This window comes from Dermacentor albipictus, chromosome 1, assembly GCF_038994185.2.
Source record: "Dermacentor albipictus isolate Rhodes 1998 colony chromosome 1, USDA_Dalb.pri_finalv2, whole genome shotgun sequence".
Lineage (NCBI taxonomy): Eukaryota > Metazoa > Arthropoda > Arachnida > Ixodida > Ixodidae > Dermacentor > Dermacentor albipictus.
Genome location: NC_091821.1, coordinates 93,793,728 through 93,813,376, shown reverse-complemented (window position 1 = coordinate 93,813,376; position 19,649 = coordinate 93,793,728). Strand labels below are relative to the sequence as shown.

General features: G+C 49.2%; 1 protein-coding gene across 1 annotated transcript in view; it reads right to left on the bottom strand.

Moving 5' to 3' along the window:
• Nucleotides 1-19,649, bottom strand: part of for (cGMP-dependent protein kinase for) — a 237,184-nt gene that overhangs the window by 196,125 nt on the left and 21,410 nt on the right. The window lies entirely within an intron of this gene.

Sequence of the window (19,649 nt, the reverse complement as noted above, 5' to 3'; positions counted from 1 at the left end):
CGAAGGCACACCGGGAAAAATGGGCCCCTCAAAAAATATAAAATTAGACATAGATACCGTGATTGTACGTGCACCTGACAGCCTATACCTCGTGCCGCATATGGCTGTAGGCCAAACAAAATCAGAAGTGAGGGCGTTCTATTAGGCTTCTCATCCTAGACTAAAAAGCGTGCAAACAATATTGATGAACAACGAAACATGCTTTTTGTACGGTGAAGTAAATAAATAAATAAATAAATAAATAAAGCAGAAACGTGATGACCGATCTTCGAGGATGTCACGCCAACAATCGCTCACGCGCACAAGGTGACACGTAACCACAGCTCAAGGAGAGAATCTCAGCGGAACAGGAACGTCCAAGTATTCTTCGAAACTTCGGGGATTCAGCGCTTGTATATATATATATATATATATATATATATATATATATATATATATATATATATATATATATATATATATATATATATATATATATATATATATATATGTATACAGTGCCAATAGGGATCCTATCATTACATTCTATGCCATTCGGATTGAGCTGCAAGGCCTGAGTAAACGGCGACTGGCACCACAATACTTTAAAGATGGTTTGGCTTTGCGCCTCAATGTACAATGTGGGCCTGCACAGCGTACACGCCGGGACACTATACGCCTCATTGGCTGCCGGTTCAATGCAGTTTTGAGCAGCGGGTCGCTCGTCATGCAGTTACTGCATATGATTCTAGTAAATCTAACTCTTCAAGATGAACCGCGCATCCTGTGGTCAGAGTTCTCTGTAAGCAATTGTGCAGCTTTGTCAACTCGGAAAGGTGGTACACGCCGTACAGCGTAGCTCCTGTCTCAATAAGTTGACATGTAACTTGTAGCTGCAGACGGGCCGGCAAAGTAACATTTTAGAGGGCAAAAAATAATCAATACATTAACCCGTTTATTACCTCTACACACGTATTTTCCGCTTTCATACGTTGAGTTCGTCGCCATATTTGGGAGAAAGCAAGCGGTTCCGATTCCTCGTTTCAATTTCATTTTTCACGACACAGTCTTTACTGAAGCAGAAAATGCAGTAGCACGCATCCAGTAGAACGCCCGCAGCACTGTGTCAACATGCGGTGTACTGCACATATATACCCATAGTGCGGTGCGGAACTGAGCTGCTAAAACGATTCCGCATTGGTAATGGAATTTAAGCCCAGAAGAACCGGTTTAGTTTCCTAAGAGAGGCACAAATCCAGTTTCTTTCTTAATTTGGTTTCGTCTTCCCGTTTTCCTCATACAGGTTTTGTACACAAGGTCATCTACGCTGAGTCACCTACACGCCTCCAAGCCCCGGAGTATCGTCGCATTAAAGGAACATACTGGGAAACGCCACTTTACCGAACGCAATTATAACAGAGGCATATTCTTGTTAACGAACACTTACCCTATGCTTGTGCAGGTGGGAAGCTTCTATAGTATTCAGGCTTCATTAGAGCGGACTTTCACTCGCACGGGCCACTTTCATAAGGTCCCTTGAAGGTCTTTCGTGAATTTTTGCCGTATATGCCCGAGATTTGGAAGACATCATTCGCTCTATATCACATAAGCTCGCTTCAATTAAATTGAAGCGAGCGTATCTGTTCAAAACTGCTAGAATTCAGCCTATGAAGGCGTAAACAGGGCAGAGAGCGGCGTTTTCGTCTAAGCTTTCTGTGTCCTTCGCGTTTCCGTTTTGTTGCTTATGTTTCCTCACAAGATAGAATTCGCCTTTAGGCTTTCTTTCAGATATTTAAGTTGCCAGCTCGGAGATAGCTCTTTTGTAGTGATCTGCACCCAGATCGAAACGCCAGCCACCCCATCATTCATTAGTGAAAAGAAAAGCGATGACGAAATGCCAGAAGTGGCGGTGTCTCCCATATGAAGATGATTATTACGTAATGCATATAATGTGTTAAATGCAATTAATAAAGGTGCTCTACAGATTGTACATCTCCGACGTTCGAGAGGAATATGGCCAATGCGGGCAAGATAAGGGTTTTTTCATCGCAGGCCAATTAAAGACCTCAAACGAGAGGGTAGCGGGAGAGGCGCGCAAAGCTGCGGAGCATGGACTGTACTTGAATTAAAGCGAGGACGTGCATCAATTCTTACGCGCTGTTGTCTCGGTGGACGCTCAAATAACAATAGCTCTGTATACTGGCGCCAATGTCAGAACTCTTCGGTACTCCCTGTTTGATAGAGTGTGCGTAATTTTAGGTCGGCGCACCCTGATTTGATTATTACGACCACCTTTAGATGCTAAGGTACTATATAGACCCTTCGCGCATTACAGACGAGATGCGGAGGTAGCTTACGATGATAAACCGGTCCACATAGAAAGTAGCCTGTTTTCTACAACTACAACCAGACTACCTGCGAATTTTCCGGTGCCCGACTTAAAGGGGTTGGGACACCAAATTTCGAGGCTCTAAAAAGCATGTTGTAGGCTGCTTCCGTATGCAAGGACACCCAGAACGAGGTATCGGACGCTGCAAACATTTCAAAATAATTTTAATTCAGCTCCAAAAAGTCATTAAAAACTCCTTCTCGTAGTCGAGACCCATCGCTAGCGCGGCAGCTACTACGTCACAGAGGAGGAACGAAAATATTGACGTCATAGCACACCAGCACAAAAACGTGACGTATGATGAGTAGCGATGAAATGCCGATTACGGAGCCTGCTGAGCCGAGCGACCGAGCATAGCCTCCACTATGACCAAGCTACAGGCATATAGAAATCCTTTCTTAATGCAAAGAAGGGGTAAGGCGTGCAGACACGGACACAGGAGGAGAGAAGTGCACAAGACGAACGCCATACGGCGGCCCGCGAATGGCAAACTGCGTGCGGCGAGTTGCCGTGCCGACGGGCCTTTGCACGTTTTAGTGTAAAACAGTAGCCGGCCGACTCCGAAAGGGACCAGGATATGCGGCGTTCGTGTGTCCACTTCTCTCCTCGCATAGTCGCATAGTTCGGCAGCTCGGAGCGGTCTCTCCTTCGCTTGGCCTTTCTCAATGTGAAGGCCCGTCCACGTTACCGGCACGGAAACTCGCCGCACGCCGTTTGCCGTTCGCGGGCCCCCGTGCGACGGCGGTTTTGCTCGCGAACGGCGAGATTTACTAGCCGTAGAGAGCAGGGGCCCGGGACCCATTTGCAGCCGTACGGCGAAGCGGCCAATCAGCGTCCGAGGAATGGTCACTCTGTGCACCGACGGCAGCTTCACCGCCTCTGATTGTTCGGCGCCGCCGATGTCGTGGCTAGGCCTTTTCCGGTTCACTTCGAAGCTAAAGCTTACGGCGCTTCGGAATGAATCACCGACCCTCACAAGCCGCAATATTTTCTTACCGTTGTTGTCGCTCTTCGCAATAATTATAATAATCGCGACATGCACTTCCAATCGCCAGTTGACCTCTGCTGGCAGAGCACGCGTATGCGCGAGCAGACGACGCAGCATAGTTTTACGTCACCATTTTTTGTGGCCCACGTGACCAAGCCATGTTGCGTTTCCTCCTCTGTGACGTCATAGCATCCCCCGGAGCCCAGAGACCGAAACCGAAATCGCTCGGTGTAATAATGCTATTATTAAAATATTTATCGGATATATATGAATCCCGCTGTGTGTATCGTGCTCCCTGAAGCATGACGCAACGTTTGAATCAACAAACGCATGAACGAAAATTTTGATGTCTCCACCCCTTTAAACCTGAAATCACCTGTGCGCCGCACTAAAAAAAAAAAAAAGTTCAACAACCTATGCTAAAAGAAGCCGGGGCTCCGCAGTGGAAAACCGCTTTCAACCAAATAAGTGCGGCGACACGATGGTATACAAAGAAGCTCTAGAGATAACAATGGGCTTCTCCTTGCGCCGACATCAATAATATATACGAGCCACCTTTCGGATAAAAGTCGTCCCGACCTTTCGAGGCGCTATCTTTGAGCTTTCAATTTTAATAATAATAATATATGGGGTTTTACGTGCCAAAACCACTTTCTGATTATGAGGCACGCCGTAGTGGGGGACTCCGGAAATTTTGACCACCTGGGGTTCTTTAACGTGCACCTAAATCTAAGTACACGGGTGTTTTCGCATTTCGCCCCCATCGAAATGCGGCCGCCGTGGCCGGGATTCGATCCCGCGACCTCGTGCTCAGCAGCCTAACAGCTTTCAATTTTATGTAAACACTGCATTGAAGGGAAGATCTACGTCCCCAGCGCTGACTGCCCTCTCCACGTCACCATATGTTACATGGCCGCTCCGTTATCTCTGCGCAGTTTCGAACAACTCGACTAAAGCCAACGCTGCGCGATCGGGCATAATTGCGACTGCAGCCTAATAATATTTATTCCCAAAGACCGAATGATTTTCTAATGCGCCTTCGCAAAAACCGAATGATCATTGGAAATGTAAAGAGCCTGGGAGACAGGCGACACGGTCATTTACTTAGCTAACAACTCGGATTGCTGTTCCTGCTGTAAAAAAAAAGGGGGGGGGGGGGAGGAATGACCTCAGGGACCCGATGTCCCCAACTGTAGTAAAAACGTTCCCTAACTGTAGTAGGAAGGTCTGTGTACCAGACTTGAGCACCTACTTGCTACAGATAAAAAAGCACACGTACCCACGCCGGCATGTTCTTAAGTATATATAGTTCCCAAGCCAACGCTTCCACTGCGGCTAAGTCGATACGAGATACGGTGAAACAAACAAGTCAATTCACCAGTGGTCACATAACTACAAGCTTGGTCGTCGCTTCTGAGTCGCCACGTAGGACGTCAGGCTGGGGATACGCACAGCGTGAGTCAGTAAGCAGATGAACTATTCATCAAAAAACCCGCGCACAACATATTCGCAATCAAGCCAGAAGCACTTCTCGATTTTGGTTTACCCTGAGGCTAGATAGCAACAGAACAACAGAAGAAGAAAAAAAATATCAATGTATTTTCCACCACCGATATGCGCAAGCTGCGACAAATTTCCTAATGCTTGCGGAGCAATTGGATCTGAACGTACACTGACATCTCAATATTACGAGACCGCACATCACCTTTTACTCCGTATACCTTTCATTTACTTTCATCTTCATCTTCCCCTTACTTTCACTTTCTCTATTTTACTCCTGCGATACATTAGCGGACACCATGGACTGTAGCTGCACCGGAACGTGTATCGGACGCTTGATTTCACACCTAACGAAATACATTAATGCAGAGCTCGCGCGTGTGGTATCCGCTGCGAGCGAACCGTTCGCGTGATTTTGAGTCGACGCACAGGCAAAAAAGACGAAGAGCAAGAGAGAGAGAAAAGGACGCATAGAAGGCAGGGGGGTTAACCAGAGGTATTTCCGGTTGTCTGCTCTGCACGGGGGGAAGGGTTGAGGGGGATAAAGAGAGAACGAGTGTGGAAGAGGGGAGATAGAGAGAAAGAGAGAACGAGTCCGAACAAACCGCGTACACTATAGAGCGGTAGGGGGCGGCGTTAAAGTCTATCGTGAAGCCCCGTATTAATAACGCGAGTAAGGCCTTCGGCGCGGATGTTTTTTTGGAGCACTGACATAAAGCTTTGAGTTCTGATAGTGGACGATTGTCCAACTGGTCCAGCGCAAAGCACATCACTTGTCTCTGGGTACTACATCGCGGGCAGACACAGATAATATGTGCGAGCGTCTCATCGATGTTGCATGTGTCGCGCGTGGGGCTGTTGGTCATTCCAATAAGGAAAGCATATGAGTTCATAAATGCAACGCCTAGCCAGAGACGGTACAGCATGGTCTGTTCACGTCGTGGTAACCCAGGCGGTAGGTGCATCGGTATGTCTGGAGACAACGCACGCAAACGATGCACGGTGAAAACGTTCGAGTCCCGCAGGGGCAACGTACATTCACGGGACATCAACAGCAGTCCAGCCACAGCGTCTGTTCGCGAAAGCGGAATCAAGACACGTTCACCACTTTCATGGCAGATCGGGCGGCTTCGTCGGCGTGGTCATTCCCGCTGATGTTGTAATGTCCTGGAAGCCACTGAAAGATTATGTTGTGTCCCTTGTCATAGCTGCGATGATATATCTGTCGAATTTCTGAAGCCAGTTGTTTATTGGGTCCGTGGTGCATTGGGCTTTGTATGCACTGAAGGGCTGCCTTGGAGTCACTGAAGAGTGTCCATTGTTGTAGTGGTTCTTGATTAATGAAATCAAGTGCAGCACGGAGTGCCGCAAGTTCTGCATACGTCGATGTAGTCACACATGAAGTTTTTAATTTGATTCCTTCAGATTTTGCCGGTACGAAGAGCAAACAATAAGGAGTTGGCTAATACAAAAAAAGTGGATTCCGTTCGGTGTGTGCGTGGGGACACCGCCTGAGAGAGCGTGGCGCGAATAGAAAGCGCGTCCGCAGGCGGAGCGCGCGACCCTTCGCCGAAAAAAGCAACCAGCCTTGACTGCGATTCCCTCCGAGGTCAAGGGCGCCGGGCTCTGCTGTTGCTGCTGCTGCACAGCTGGGCGAGCGCTGCCGCTTGGCCGACCGGCCGGCGAGCGCTCGCCCGACAGCGGAACGCCGCGTGGAGGAGAACAGCGCGGCCGGCGGCACTGCCAACAGCACTGCTCGAGCTGCGAGCGCAGGAAAACGGGTTTATCCGAGGCAGCCGCTAGCAAAGCGCACCGGGGATGGCAGAGCGGAGGCGCCAGCTTCCGCTGCGCACACACCGGCTGCGCGCCCGCTGCACTATTTTATATCGCTCTGCCAAAAGCGCCTTTTCACTTTCATTGCAGACTCGCACCGTAAACCTCCGTGTTCCGATTTTTTTAAGGCTTTCTTTTTCTTTTTCCCCCATCAGGCATCTCACTCGCCCGTAGATTACCGCTGTAAATATGTCAGGTGTCTCCAGCTGTAAGCTGGCTCTCTTGCGCCGCTCAGGAACAATAATGTCACGTTGTAGTGATGCATAAGTGCGAGAATATGCTGCTACGCCACCGCCTCCGTCATGCATGTCGCACTCTGTGCGCGCTAGCGTATCCGTCGAGTGCGCTGGCGTGATCGTCTGGTTCGTTAATTACGCTGCTCAAGAATAAAAAAAAAAGAATAAAACAATAGACAGTGCAGCCATCCTTTAGTGATGATTGGCGATTTTAATGTTATTATTCGTAATCTACGCTATGGTTGGTCGGTAATTGTTCGTGACATGCCCTCATCATCATCATCAGCAGCAGCAGCAGCAGCAGCAGCAGCAGCAGCAGCAGCCTATTTTAAGTCCTCTGCAGGACGAAAGCCTCTCCCTGCAATCTCCATTTACCACTCCTGTCCTGCGCTGACCGATTCCAACTAGCGCCTGCGAATTTCCTAATTTCATCACCCCACCTAGTCTCCTACCGCCCTCGAATGCGCTTCCCTTCTCTTGGCACCCATTCTGTAACCCTAACGGTCCACCGGTTATTTAACCTACGCATTACGTGACCTGCCCAGCTCCATTTCTTTCTCTTGATGTCAATTAGGATATCGGCTATCCGCGTTTGCTTTCTGATCCACACCGCTCTCTTCCTGTCTCTTAAGGTTACGCCTAACATTCTTCGTTCCATCTATCTTTGCACGCAGCCCTTAACTTGTTTTCGAGCTTCTTGGTCAGTCTCCAAGTTTCTGCCCCACATGTTTTACCTAATGATTGTTATTAAAGACGGCACGTGCCCAGTTAAATTATATTCATTTAAATGCACAGTAGCCTTAATGACCGTATCGATGGCTCATCAGGATAGACTCACAAGTGCAAACTAATGACGCTTAAGGTGAACTCGAGTTTCGGATTACCGCCGGTTATTCTAACCAGCACAAAAAAATGTAGCTTCAGACACTTTAATAGCTGCGGTAAATGCACAGTGAATGCGAATATATAGCGAAAGACTGGAAAGTTGAATTCTTAGTGGGTTTCGCGCAATTACTCTAACGATAGCCGCGCCCCTCGCCTTGGTGGTGTTGGTCGTGCAGAAACCTTCAGTGCTGACTGCGCACAGGAAATTGCGAAGGCCAGACACTCCCAGACGGCGCACTGCTGAAGACGTTTGCACGACACAGGAACGGCAAAACCTATAGTGACGTCCTTTGACGCGCAACCCGGTCGATGAAGGAGGCACCGAGAAGCTTAACGTTGTATTCGGTACAATATCACTTTGAGGTTGCTGATGCGGCTGCGAAATCACATCTCTCGTCCCCCAACCACCATCTCAACATCACTTATGGTAATGTTTATCCAGCTTAGCTGGTAAGGAGATAACGTATTTTAATTGGTCGCTCTCCGCGACTCAGATGTGGCGCCGCGGCTGCGAGCGTATACAGGAAATGGTGCGATCTGCATCGGCGCATCTCGCACGCTGATGGCAACGCCGATATGCGCGCCGAAGCGTGCCGGAAAAAAAAGAAAAGAAAGGAAGAGAGAGAGAGAGAGAGACTCAGGGCGATATTCATGTTACAGTCTTCCCTTAAGATTTGTTACTACGAATTTAGCACTAAGATGTGAGCCTTATCGACAGTGCACCTATGCGAAACGAAGCCTGTCCGTAAAGCCGATGGCACCTGTCCGGCACCACATCAGGTGCCATGTGCTTACGCTGATGTCAAGTTGGTCAGTGCTGAAAACCGAGCGTGCAAACGAGTTGAAAATTTCTTTACTATATTACCTCAACGGCCGCAAAGCCCACTGCCCTTTCCGCGCAACCAATTGCCTTCTCGTGGTTCGCGCGAATATCATAACTATGCACACACATCCACCTGCCACTGGGGTGTTTTTAGTGCAGCACAACTGGCGTAACAATGTTTTCTCCGCCCGTCAATCCGTTCCGTTACGCTGCGGCATGTGTCGTCGTTGTTATCGTCTCATCGTCGTAATCGCTGTCGTTTCGTCACCATTTCCTACCTTGATGTGTAGGTATGAAAGAGTTTTGTAAGAACTGCGACGCGTAGGCACAAGACTTAGGAGTAATTGTTAAAGCAGTCAATCAGTTCAGAGCCGTAGGTGTCGCTGAAGTCAGCTCACTTTTACGGCTGAAATGGCTACGGATATCCGGCAGTGAGGATAAATGCATTGTGATGTGTTGCACGTAAGCCGTATAACGCACAAAGTACGATGCTACACAATTACGCCAGGAAAAATGAATGGTACCTGCTATGTCAACGCCTTCGACACCGCACAGGCCGTATTTTCGGCAATTTTTCGGAAATGTTTGCGCTATTTTATACGGACTTGCCTTTGTTTACGTCTTGTCTCCTGGCCTTTCGCGTGAGAGAAGCGACCAGTCCCACCATTATTTTGCCCCCCTCTCGTTTGAAGTGCTGTCAGATGTCGTAGAAACGCCTCGTTTTCCTAGCCGAGTTCACAGACGCCTGTGTACATGAGACACTAGAACTACGAGGTCCGAACCGTTTAGAAATCATTCTATATTGTGTTAGCCATTGTGATGGTACACCGTTCGCGGATAAATCAAAATTTTTAGGCAGGTAAGATCCTCTGAGCTGAAATTATCCACCATAAGACAGCCTTACAGCCTGCAGGGTTATCTGACTGAGCTAACTTGTATGCTCGGATGTCTTAGTCAGAAGTTCGAATCCTCAAGTTTTCTTTTTTTTTTTAATCTGAATGTGGTAATCATGAATTCACCACCTGCAGTACTCAAGCATCTCCAGGCTTGGAGTGGCGCCTGACACCGGCTAAAACGCCGAGAACCAGTGGGCCTATTCCAATTAGGAAGGCTCACTAACTAACAAAGACACTCCCTCATCAGAACAGGAATTGGCATCCCTGGTGCAGTATTCGGCCACTACCTCACTCATGATTTCTACAATTAACCCATGGCCCTCAGTGCCCAGCAGCTGCGGGAGCGCCTGACCAAGGCAGCGGTCCGACCTGCAACGCAGCAGAGGGTGCTAAGAATCTCTGGACCCGGACAGGCCACCGATGGAAACTGACCCTTGACCCCTTTAACACCCGAACGCTTTAGAGTGAGACTAACTTAGCAGGGCTCTTTGAGGAACTATCAGACATTGTTTAGGATATCATTGGCCTTAATGAGGTTACAAGAACTGGTGAGGCTTATACAGTGCCGACTAACGGCCGCGAAATCTGCTATAGAGGACTCCCAGATAGAAAGTTATACGGGGTACGATCCTTAATACATAAGGACATAGCCGGTAACATTGACGAATTCTACAGCATTAATGAGAGGGAAGCAGTAGTCGTAACAAAGCTTAATAAGAGGCATAAATTAAAGGTGGTACAAGCCTACGCTCCAGCCTCCAGTCATGATGATAATGAAGTAGATCAGTCTGATGAAGATGTGGAATTAGCCACGAGAAAAGTGCAAACTCAGTATACTGTAGTAATAGGCGACTGCAAAAGTGGGGGGAAAGCAGGCTGGTGAACAAGGAATTCGCAACTATACAGTGTCAGTTTTAGAAACCCTATAGAGGAAAGATGTTGGTAGAATTCGCAGAAAGGAATAAGCTGCGAATAAAGAACACCTGCTTCAGAAAACGTAGCAACAAAAAGTACACCTGGAAAAGCCCTAATGGTGAAACAAGGAATGAAATCGATTTCATATTTTCTGCTGATCCCAGCATAGTGCAGGATATAGAAGTGTTAGGAAGGGTAAAGTGCAGTGATCATAGAATGGTGAGGTCTAGGATTCACCTCAATTTGAAGAGAGAAAGAGTAAAATTGGTCAGGAAGAAACAGGCCAACCTAGACGCAGTAAGGATAAAAGCAGACCAATTCAGGCTGGTACTTGCAAACATATATGCAGCCTTAGAACACCGAAATCAAGAGAACATAGAGGTAAAGAATGAAGCCGTAACCAGGCTGGTTTCAGAGGGAGCAATCGAAGTCGGAGGTAAGCCACCAAGGGAACTAGTAGGTAAGCTCTCTCAAGCAACGAATGACCTAATAAAGAAACTACAAAGAATGAAACAGTCCAACTCAAGAGATCAGATGGAATTGGCGGAATTGTCAAAACGGATCAACATGGAGAAAATAAAGGATACTCGAAATCATAACGTAAGAAAGACTGAGGAAGCAGTAACAAATGGACGCAGCATGAAATCAGTGAGAAGAAAACTTCGCATAGGACAAGCCAAGATGTATACACTGAAAGATAAGCAGGGTACTATCATCAGCAATTTCGCAGATATAGTAAACGCAGCGGAATAATTCTATACTGACCTGTACAATACACAGAGCAGCCAGGATACCTGCATTGAAAGTAGTAATGAACAGGTTACAGAGGCTCCTTCTATAACTTGCGATGAAGTTAGAAGGGCCTGAGAAGACATGAAACGAGGAAAGGCGGCAGCAGAAGATGGAATAACAGCCGATCTAATCAAAGATGGAGGAGACATAATGCTTGAAAAACTGGCGTCTCTCTATACGAAATGTCTCACGACTTTAAGGGTCCCGGAGAACTGGAAGGATGCCAACATTATACTCATCCACAAAAAGGGAGACGTTAAAGAATTGAAAAATTATAGGCCAATTAGCTTTCCAGTATTGCATAAAATATTCATCAAGATAATTTCCAGTAGAATAAGGGCAACACTTGACTTCAGTCAACCACAGGCTGGTTCCAGGAAGGGATACTGTACAATGGATCACATCCATTTAATCAATCAGGTAATCAAGAAATCTGCAGAGCACAATCAGCCTCTCCACATGGCTGTTATAGATTACGAAAAGGCATTTGATTCAGTAGAGATACCAGCAGTCATAGAGGCGTAATAAAGGAGTACGGGAGGCTTACGTAAATATCTTGGATGATATCTACAAAGATCACACAGCTACCCTAATTCTCCACAAAAAAAGTAGGAAATACCTATGGTTGTGGGATCGTTCCCCACCTGCGGCAAGTAGTTTTTTCATCCACTTTCATTTCATTAATTTATCGTTTCTTTATTTCATTTATTAAGCACAAGTAATTTCCCCTATGTTGTCCTTGGTGTCAGTGTTTGTTGGTTTCTTATGATATGAGTAATAAAAATCGGGCCCCTCGGTTAGCCCCCTTCTCGCCTATAAAGAAAGGGGTACGACAAGGAGACACAATATCCCCAATGCTATTCAATGCGTGCTTGGAAGAAGTATTCAAGCTATTAAATTAGGACGGCTTAGGAGTAAGGATCAACGGCGAATATCTCAGCAACCTTCGGTTTGCAGATGACATTGTCCTGTTCAGCAACAGTGGGGTCGAGTTACAACAAATGATTGAGGACCTTAACACAGAGAGTGTAAGAGTGGGGTTGAAGATTAATATGGCAGAAATCAAAGATAGTGATCAATAGCCTGCCAAGGAAACAAGAGTTCAGGATCGTCAGTCAGCCTCTAGAGTCTGCGAAGGAATAAGTTTACCTAGGTCAGTTACTCACAGAAGACCCTGATCATGAGAAGGAAATTCACAGAAGAATAAAATTGGTTTGGAGTACGTATGGCAGACATACTCAGATCCTTACTGGAAGCTTACCAATATCACTAAAAAGAAAGGTGTACAATCAGTGCATTCTACCGGCGTTAACATATATGGGATGGGGCAGAAATTTGGAGACTGACAAAGAAGCTCGAAAACAAGTTAAGGACCGCTCAAAGAGCGATGGAACGACAAATGATAGGCGTAACATTAAGAGACATGAAGAGAGTGGTGTGGATGAGAGAGCAAACGGGCATAGTCGATATTCTAATTGACATTAAGATAAATAAATGAAGCTGGGCAGGTCACGTAATGCGTAGAAGAGTTGATTGTTGGGCTAGTTAGTTTTTAGTTAGTTAGTTGGGCTAGTTAGAAGTAACTTAGCGCGATAACAGCGACCAGAAGAGTGGACAAAGACAAGCTCTACTCACAACTGTTGTGAATAGCGCTTGTATTTGTCCACCTTTCTTGTCTCTGTCGTCTTTATCGCGCTAAGTTACTACTTCAATTACGTAATGCGTGAGTTAGATAACCGGTGGACCATTAGGGTTACAGAATGGGTGCCAAGAGAAGGGAAGCACAGCCGAGGAAGGCAGAAGACTAGGCGGGGTCATGGAATTAAGAAATTCGCAGGCGCTAGCTGGAATCGGTTGGCGCAGGACAGGGGTAATTGGAGATCGGAGGGAGAGGCTTTTGTTCTGCAGTGGACTTAAAATAGGTTGATGATGATGATGAAGAGGAAGAAGAAGAAGAAGAATACTGGTGCATACTGATCGAAACTAAATGCGTGCGGCTGTAATGACAGAGCGGTCACTAAAAAAATATATCGAGTCACTATGTTGCACATTTAATTTACGCGCTTTACAGAAGGAGGTGCGCAAGCGACGACGCAACTTTACCTTCCCGTGTTACGACGTGACACTAGGAAATGGGCATAGCGTTTTATCTCTCGCTCCGCCTCGCCTAAAAGGGGTGACGACACGGATTTTGCCGTTGCTAAGGTGCTTCTTGCTTCTCGTGCGTGCGCACTATAGGCCGCGCGAAATTGGGACACACATATGCTGCACTTAAGCACATCTGTCTCGTTCAAGCTTTTCTTCGTTGTTTTTCTCCGCCATATTTGAACGCAATTACTCAAACCAATTCAGCACATCCAGCTCGGGCTACCACCATAAAAAAGAAAGGGCGACCATGCTGGAAGCGTGAACGAAGAAAAAAGAAAAGGTTTTTGTGTGTTAATGTGGCCTTAATTTTGTGAACAAGGGAACACCCTATGCGAAGTATATATAAAGATTGCTTACAGAGCGCGGGATCAGAGGAAAAAAAAATGACAGACGGAAACAAAACACGACACGCCGCCCTTCGTGGAAGCAAAAACCAACCGTGACTACCACTTTACCGGAACCTGACCGTCACGAATCGCCCGCTAATTGATAAAAGGAGCCAAAGTTGAGGACTTCCGTGGACTTCGACTAAATTTCTCGGCTTGCCACGTCGTTCCCTCGTATGCGTGGGGGGGGGGGGGGGGGGAAGGAGGGGTGATGTGCAATATTGGAGGTGGAGCCCGGCGGAACGATGCGACGTCATGGGCGGATTTTGCGAACGGTTCAACGATTGTGCTTGGCCGAGAAGAACAGTCAATTCCCCTGACGTGAGAAAGGGAAAAAACGAAGTGCATAAGAAGTAGATCTCGAGTGCTGTGGGAGTGTGTTTCCACTCGTACTAGTGATCCTAGTCGTACGGGTGCTCCTACTCATACTAGTACTACAACTCGTGCTAGTACATTTAAACTCTCATAAAATAAATTTCTAAATACCTCGGACTTCTCGTTCGCCTGGCGCCTGGCACATTATTTAAATTAATTAAGTTATGGGGTTTTACGTGCCAAAACACCTTTCTGATTATCAGGCACGCCGTAGTTGGGGCCTCTGGTAATTTAGACCACCTGGGGTTCTTTAACGTGCACCTAAATCCAAGTAGACGGGTGTTTTCACCTTCATCGAAATGCGGCCGCCGTGGCCGGGATTCGAGCCCGCGACTTCGTGCGCAGCAGCCCAACACTATAGCCACTGAGCAACCACGGCGGGTACCTGGCCCATCATCAGCCACAAAACCGTAATGGCCCCTCAGATGCAGAGTCGCAACAACTGTACGACAGCGATGGAACACGTTAACGTGAGTCCCAACATTGGTCTTTGTACACGTTTCTTGAGGTGTTTCCCACACTTTTTATGATGGACCAGCTATAGCCCAACGTTTCAGATTTTTTTGCAAAAAGCGCTTATAATGGTCTTCTGACATGAGAGTGTAGGAGAACACCGAAAGTTTTCTCCTCTAGGTCATTAATGCCTTCGCCAAAGCAAAGTTATAACTGTGACGCAAGTCTAAGTCCCCTGTAAATGTTTGTTACGTTTATTATCTGCCATCAGCCATATCTAGTTTAAAGCTGTGGCAGCGAACGCACGCGCTATGAGGTGTCTTGCATCTGCGTTGCACGGCCTGCATTGTGATATTGTAGATGTACGCAATTCTCGAGAAGTTATCATGTAAGCAGATGATACGAACAACATTTACAGCGAAGCTGTTAGCCTCTAGTTGGTCGGCATATCTCGCGGCGCCGTCCTCACGAAAAAATACCTTCTGCGATTGAAGCGAAAAGTGCATATTGTTACGTTTCGCCTGTGACGCGCGCTGTAGCCGGCGCGGATTCAACGGACGCCGGGGCTTCGTTCAAAGCGGCGGACATTTTGGCCCGTTCGGAGCGGCCGCGACGCATCCCCGCCGAGCGCGTCCCGGCATGTTTCAGTGCCACGTGTTTTCGTGTGTGCGTGTGTGTGTGTGTGCCCACGCTTGTCAAAGCGCGGCAGCTGGGGAGAGGAGCTCCCCCCCCCCCCCAGTGTGAAGCGAGGAGGTCTGACCGGCGCCGGCCCGGCTGATGCGTCACCTCCTTGTCTCTACATGTCTTTCAGTCCGTCCGTCGCCGCTGTCACGTGGTGTCGTCCCGTGACCTTCCTTCTTGCCCGCGACGCCAAGAGTATAAGAGCAGCTGCCCCCGGACGCCAAGAGAGAGGCTCCGATTTCTTCTGTTGAGTAACGTGCTCTCCCGTCTCTCTACTTCGGTCGACCTGACCGCCCGCTCTTTGCGATGCTAGAATAAACAAGTTGTTCTGTTAGCAGTCGCCTCATGCTTTGCTGGGACCTTCGGATGCTTCCAGTGTGCCCCAGGCCGCCAGGCCAACGCTACCCTTGGGGCTTGCGACTCATTTGCAACAACGGGTGTCAACACTGAGGTTCCAATAGCTGGTGGCAGCGCTGAGATTCGAACAGCCGGTGCCATCAGTGCGGATCAAATAATATATTCTTTGGAATCACGCATACAACGTACAACAGAGCATTCGTTTCAATAAAGAACCAGCACAAAACAAGCATTCACACCATATCATTGATGATAAGGCGCTCCTGATAACACTGCGAAGCCCTGAGCGCTCTCCGCATAGGTTTCCTGGCAAATATCAAGGCCCGGATATAGTCCGGCGTTGCCAGCGTGCCCGGCGAAGTCGGATACGTTACGCCGACGACGCCTCGATCGCCGGAAACTCGCACTGTATGTTGTATACGGCGCGTTCATCGTGGCCCGCAGCCCCGCGGCGATCAGATGTTGCCGCAGCACATGCGCACAAGTGCGCGGCGAGTGAGCCCTTTTTCGTTTGGAAAAGGCGCAAACTCCGCGCAATCTCTTAATTGCATGCGAACTGTAGGCGGGGCGCGTGTTTACAATTGCTAGTAGGTACAGCGGGGCGTGGCGCTTGCGGAGACGATGGATGTTTGCGCACATGCGCGAGTAAGAGCGGGTGCGAGAGAGGAAATGTGGGGACTTTTGCTTCTAGAATATACGACCCTGCCTAGGCCCTCACTAAAACTTCTTTCTGGGCGAGTTGGTGCATACTTGACATAAAAACTGTTACAGCGCAAACACATGCAACCACAAAGTATGAAGGACAGGACACAAGCGCTGTTAAAACTTCTTTCTGGGCGAGTTGGTGCATACTTAAAACTTCTTTCTGGGCGAGTTGGTGCATGCTTGTGTCCATGCTTGTGTCCTGTCCTTCATACTTTGTGGTTGCATGTGTTTGCGCTATAACAGTTTTTATGTCAAGTATGCCTAGGCCCTACAGAGGAATTTCTTGGCGCGCATTGTATGCGTTTGTCCCTAGGCGTGCCGGCAGAAGTCGCGGGGCGCGGTTTAGCGTCGCAAGTTGGCGGCTGGACGTAAATACATTTATTCAATCCGTGTTTTTTGCTATTTGAAACAACGTGTCGTTATTTTGCATTGTTGGCGGCGTCTCCAGGACACCAAAGTGGCACCGGGGACACCAAAGCTAGAACCTGGACTGGTCCTGCTGCCAGCTTTGATCCCCCCGCTACCACTTGTGTGCCCTAAAGATCCTGCGCCGCCTGTTTTAATATAACCTCAGGTGCTCTCCTGAGGCCTCCGTTTGCCGGTTACATGTGCCCTCCTGGAGCAAAACTTGTAAAAAATGCAATCTATCGTCGCGACTAAAAAAGCGACCCACGACTTATACAACACCAGTCAGAACCTTGCCTCACCAGACACAGCGATTACCAAATGGGGCGTCCGTGCCCACTGCCTCACCGTGCGGGCAGCCAGTGGCGGAGCGTAAACAAACTGGACCGCACTCCGCAACGCCGGTATGCCTAGGGGACAAACGCATGCAACACGCGTTAAGAAACCTCCTCCGTAGTGCCTAGGCAGACTCACATATTCAAGCAAACGCCCCCAGATTTTCTCTCTCGCATCCGCTTTTACTGGCGCGTGCGCAGAAACGTCGAGCGCGGTGAGAAACGGCCCGGCCCGCTGTACCTACTAGCAATTGTAAAAAACACAGGCGGGGCAGCCAAACTAGCGCGCGAAACACTCTGGCCATGCCAACGTGCGCCGAACGACGTCAGTTATGCGGTGATGCTAGAATATATATATATATATATATATATATATATATATATATATATATATATATATATAGAGAGAGAGAGAGAGAGAGAGAGAGAGAGGAGAGAGAATCAACTTTTTTACTGAGCCCTTAGTAAACGTTGGTGCGCACTGGCACCAGATGGGGTCGAACCTTCTTGTCAGGTCCCATATGCGTCCAGCAGTTCCTGGTCCCTATAGCCGCCAGCGCGAGCTGGGTCGGTAGGTCGGGCTGGACAACAAGGTCTCCCATCGCTCGGGGGGATTGGGGATGGGGAGGGTGGGGGGTAGAGATGGTGGGGGGTTCTTGAGCTTAGTGCACTCTGCAAGGATGTGTGCTAGAGTGCCTTTTGATCGTCTGCAAAACGGGCATAAAGTGTCACGCTCTGTTAGGAACATCTTGTGCAAGAGCACGGGATGCGCTAGCGACCCCGCTTGCGTTCGTCGCACGATCGTTTGCTGCTTTCGGCTGAGTCGTGGATGCGGACGGGGAAGCCTACATCTGCCGCTTCTATACATTTGGGTTATTTCTTTGTAACTTGTCACGGGGTGCGGTAGCTCTGGCTCGTCCTCGGCCCGGATTGACAGTTCTAGGGCATAGTGGTCGGCGAGCGCGTTGCCTTCCACTTGCGAGTGAGCCGGGACCCACACCAGCTCAACGGCCCGTCCCGCTGATTTGCATTTGGTGAGGATGGCTAGTGCCGCGGGAGAGATGTTCCCCTTGCGGTAGCTTGCGTAGGCGGTCTGGGAGTCTGTGACCACGCTCCTCACTCCCGGTTGTGCGAGTGCGAGGGCCACGGCCACTTCTTCTGCTTCGGCTGTATTCGTCGTCCGTACCGACGCGCCTGTGACCAGTTTATCGATGGTGGTGACGACCGCCGTTGCTCTGGTTCCATGCTTGGGAAACGAGGCGTCCGCGTAGAGAACCTTGGGGTCCTCTTCCAGCTGTCGAGCCAGTGCCTTGGCCCGCGCAGAGCGTCTCTCATCGTTTCTGCCCGGCTGCATGTTCCGGGGGAGGGGCTTGGTCTTAATAATGTTTCTCCACGTTGTGGGGAGCGGCTCCATTGTCGGTTGCTGTTCAATTTGCCATCCTATCTTGCGTAGGACGGCCCGACCATGCTCTGTATATATAGAGGCGCCCACTTTACGCAGGCGTAGCGCAACTGCGCCGCGTGTACGCCGGACTGTAGAGTTGCGCAACCTGCCGCGGCGACGACAGCTTGCGACGTGCGGAGTGACGTGACTAGCCTGTCATATATAAAAAAAAACAGCCTAGCGACGGATTTCAGTGTTGCAGCACTGCTATACTTAGGCAACGCAGTCATGACTCGCAATGAGTGCGTGAATACGAGGAGCGGGAGGGAAAGGGAAGGAAACAGCAATACGACCAGCGCTAGCGTGCTGCCTAAATTGATTAACTTTGTTCCCAAGACGCTCAGCGCAAGCACCAAGACAGGGGGACCGGAATGTTGTTGCTCAAGATGCTCAGTGCAAGCGACAAGTCAGGCAGGGTGAGGGTGTCCGCACTAGACATGCCTAGCGCAAGCATTGCCATACCCTCACTCAGCAGGTGTGGTGATAATTTTCAAGAGCTTCTCTCCTTGGTTTTGCTGCCTGCTGGCTTTATGTGGCTGAGACTACCGCACGCCCGCGCAGGCACGCACACAGACACGTGCGGCACGTGCGGCACGGGCCCAGGCCGAACGCCGTGAAGGACGGGCCCCTGGTCAGAGGCTGGTCCTGCACAAGCCCCGACATGCCACTGAATATGCACGCGCGATGCTGCCTGTATGGTTCATGTTGTCCCTCAGAGGCACTAGCACGACGGACTTGAAGCAAAGTGCCTAGTGGGCCAGACTGTGCCAGTAACAGTAACCAACTCAGCAAACGGCACAGCGACATGGCAGGATGCGGTGCTCCCAGGTCGGGCCGCACAAGACGTACAAGCCCTTCAACGTGGAGCTTCCTTCGCACGCTTCACCTTCGCTCGGGGCACTTGGAAATCGCGGGCCGGCGGCCTCCATCGAGCCGGCGGCAGCAATCGCGCGCGCCGCGGCCGACCTGCGCGTCTCGCGCCGGTTGCCGGGCGCCCTTTGGACGCTGTTGCGCGGACGGACCGCCGCTTCTCCGCTGGGCTGCCTTGGAGCGCTTCCAGATAATTTATTATCTGCCGCCAACAATAGCCTCGGCGGGCTATTTCAGTGGACCGAAGCACCGAC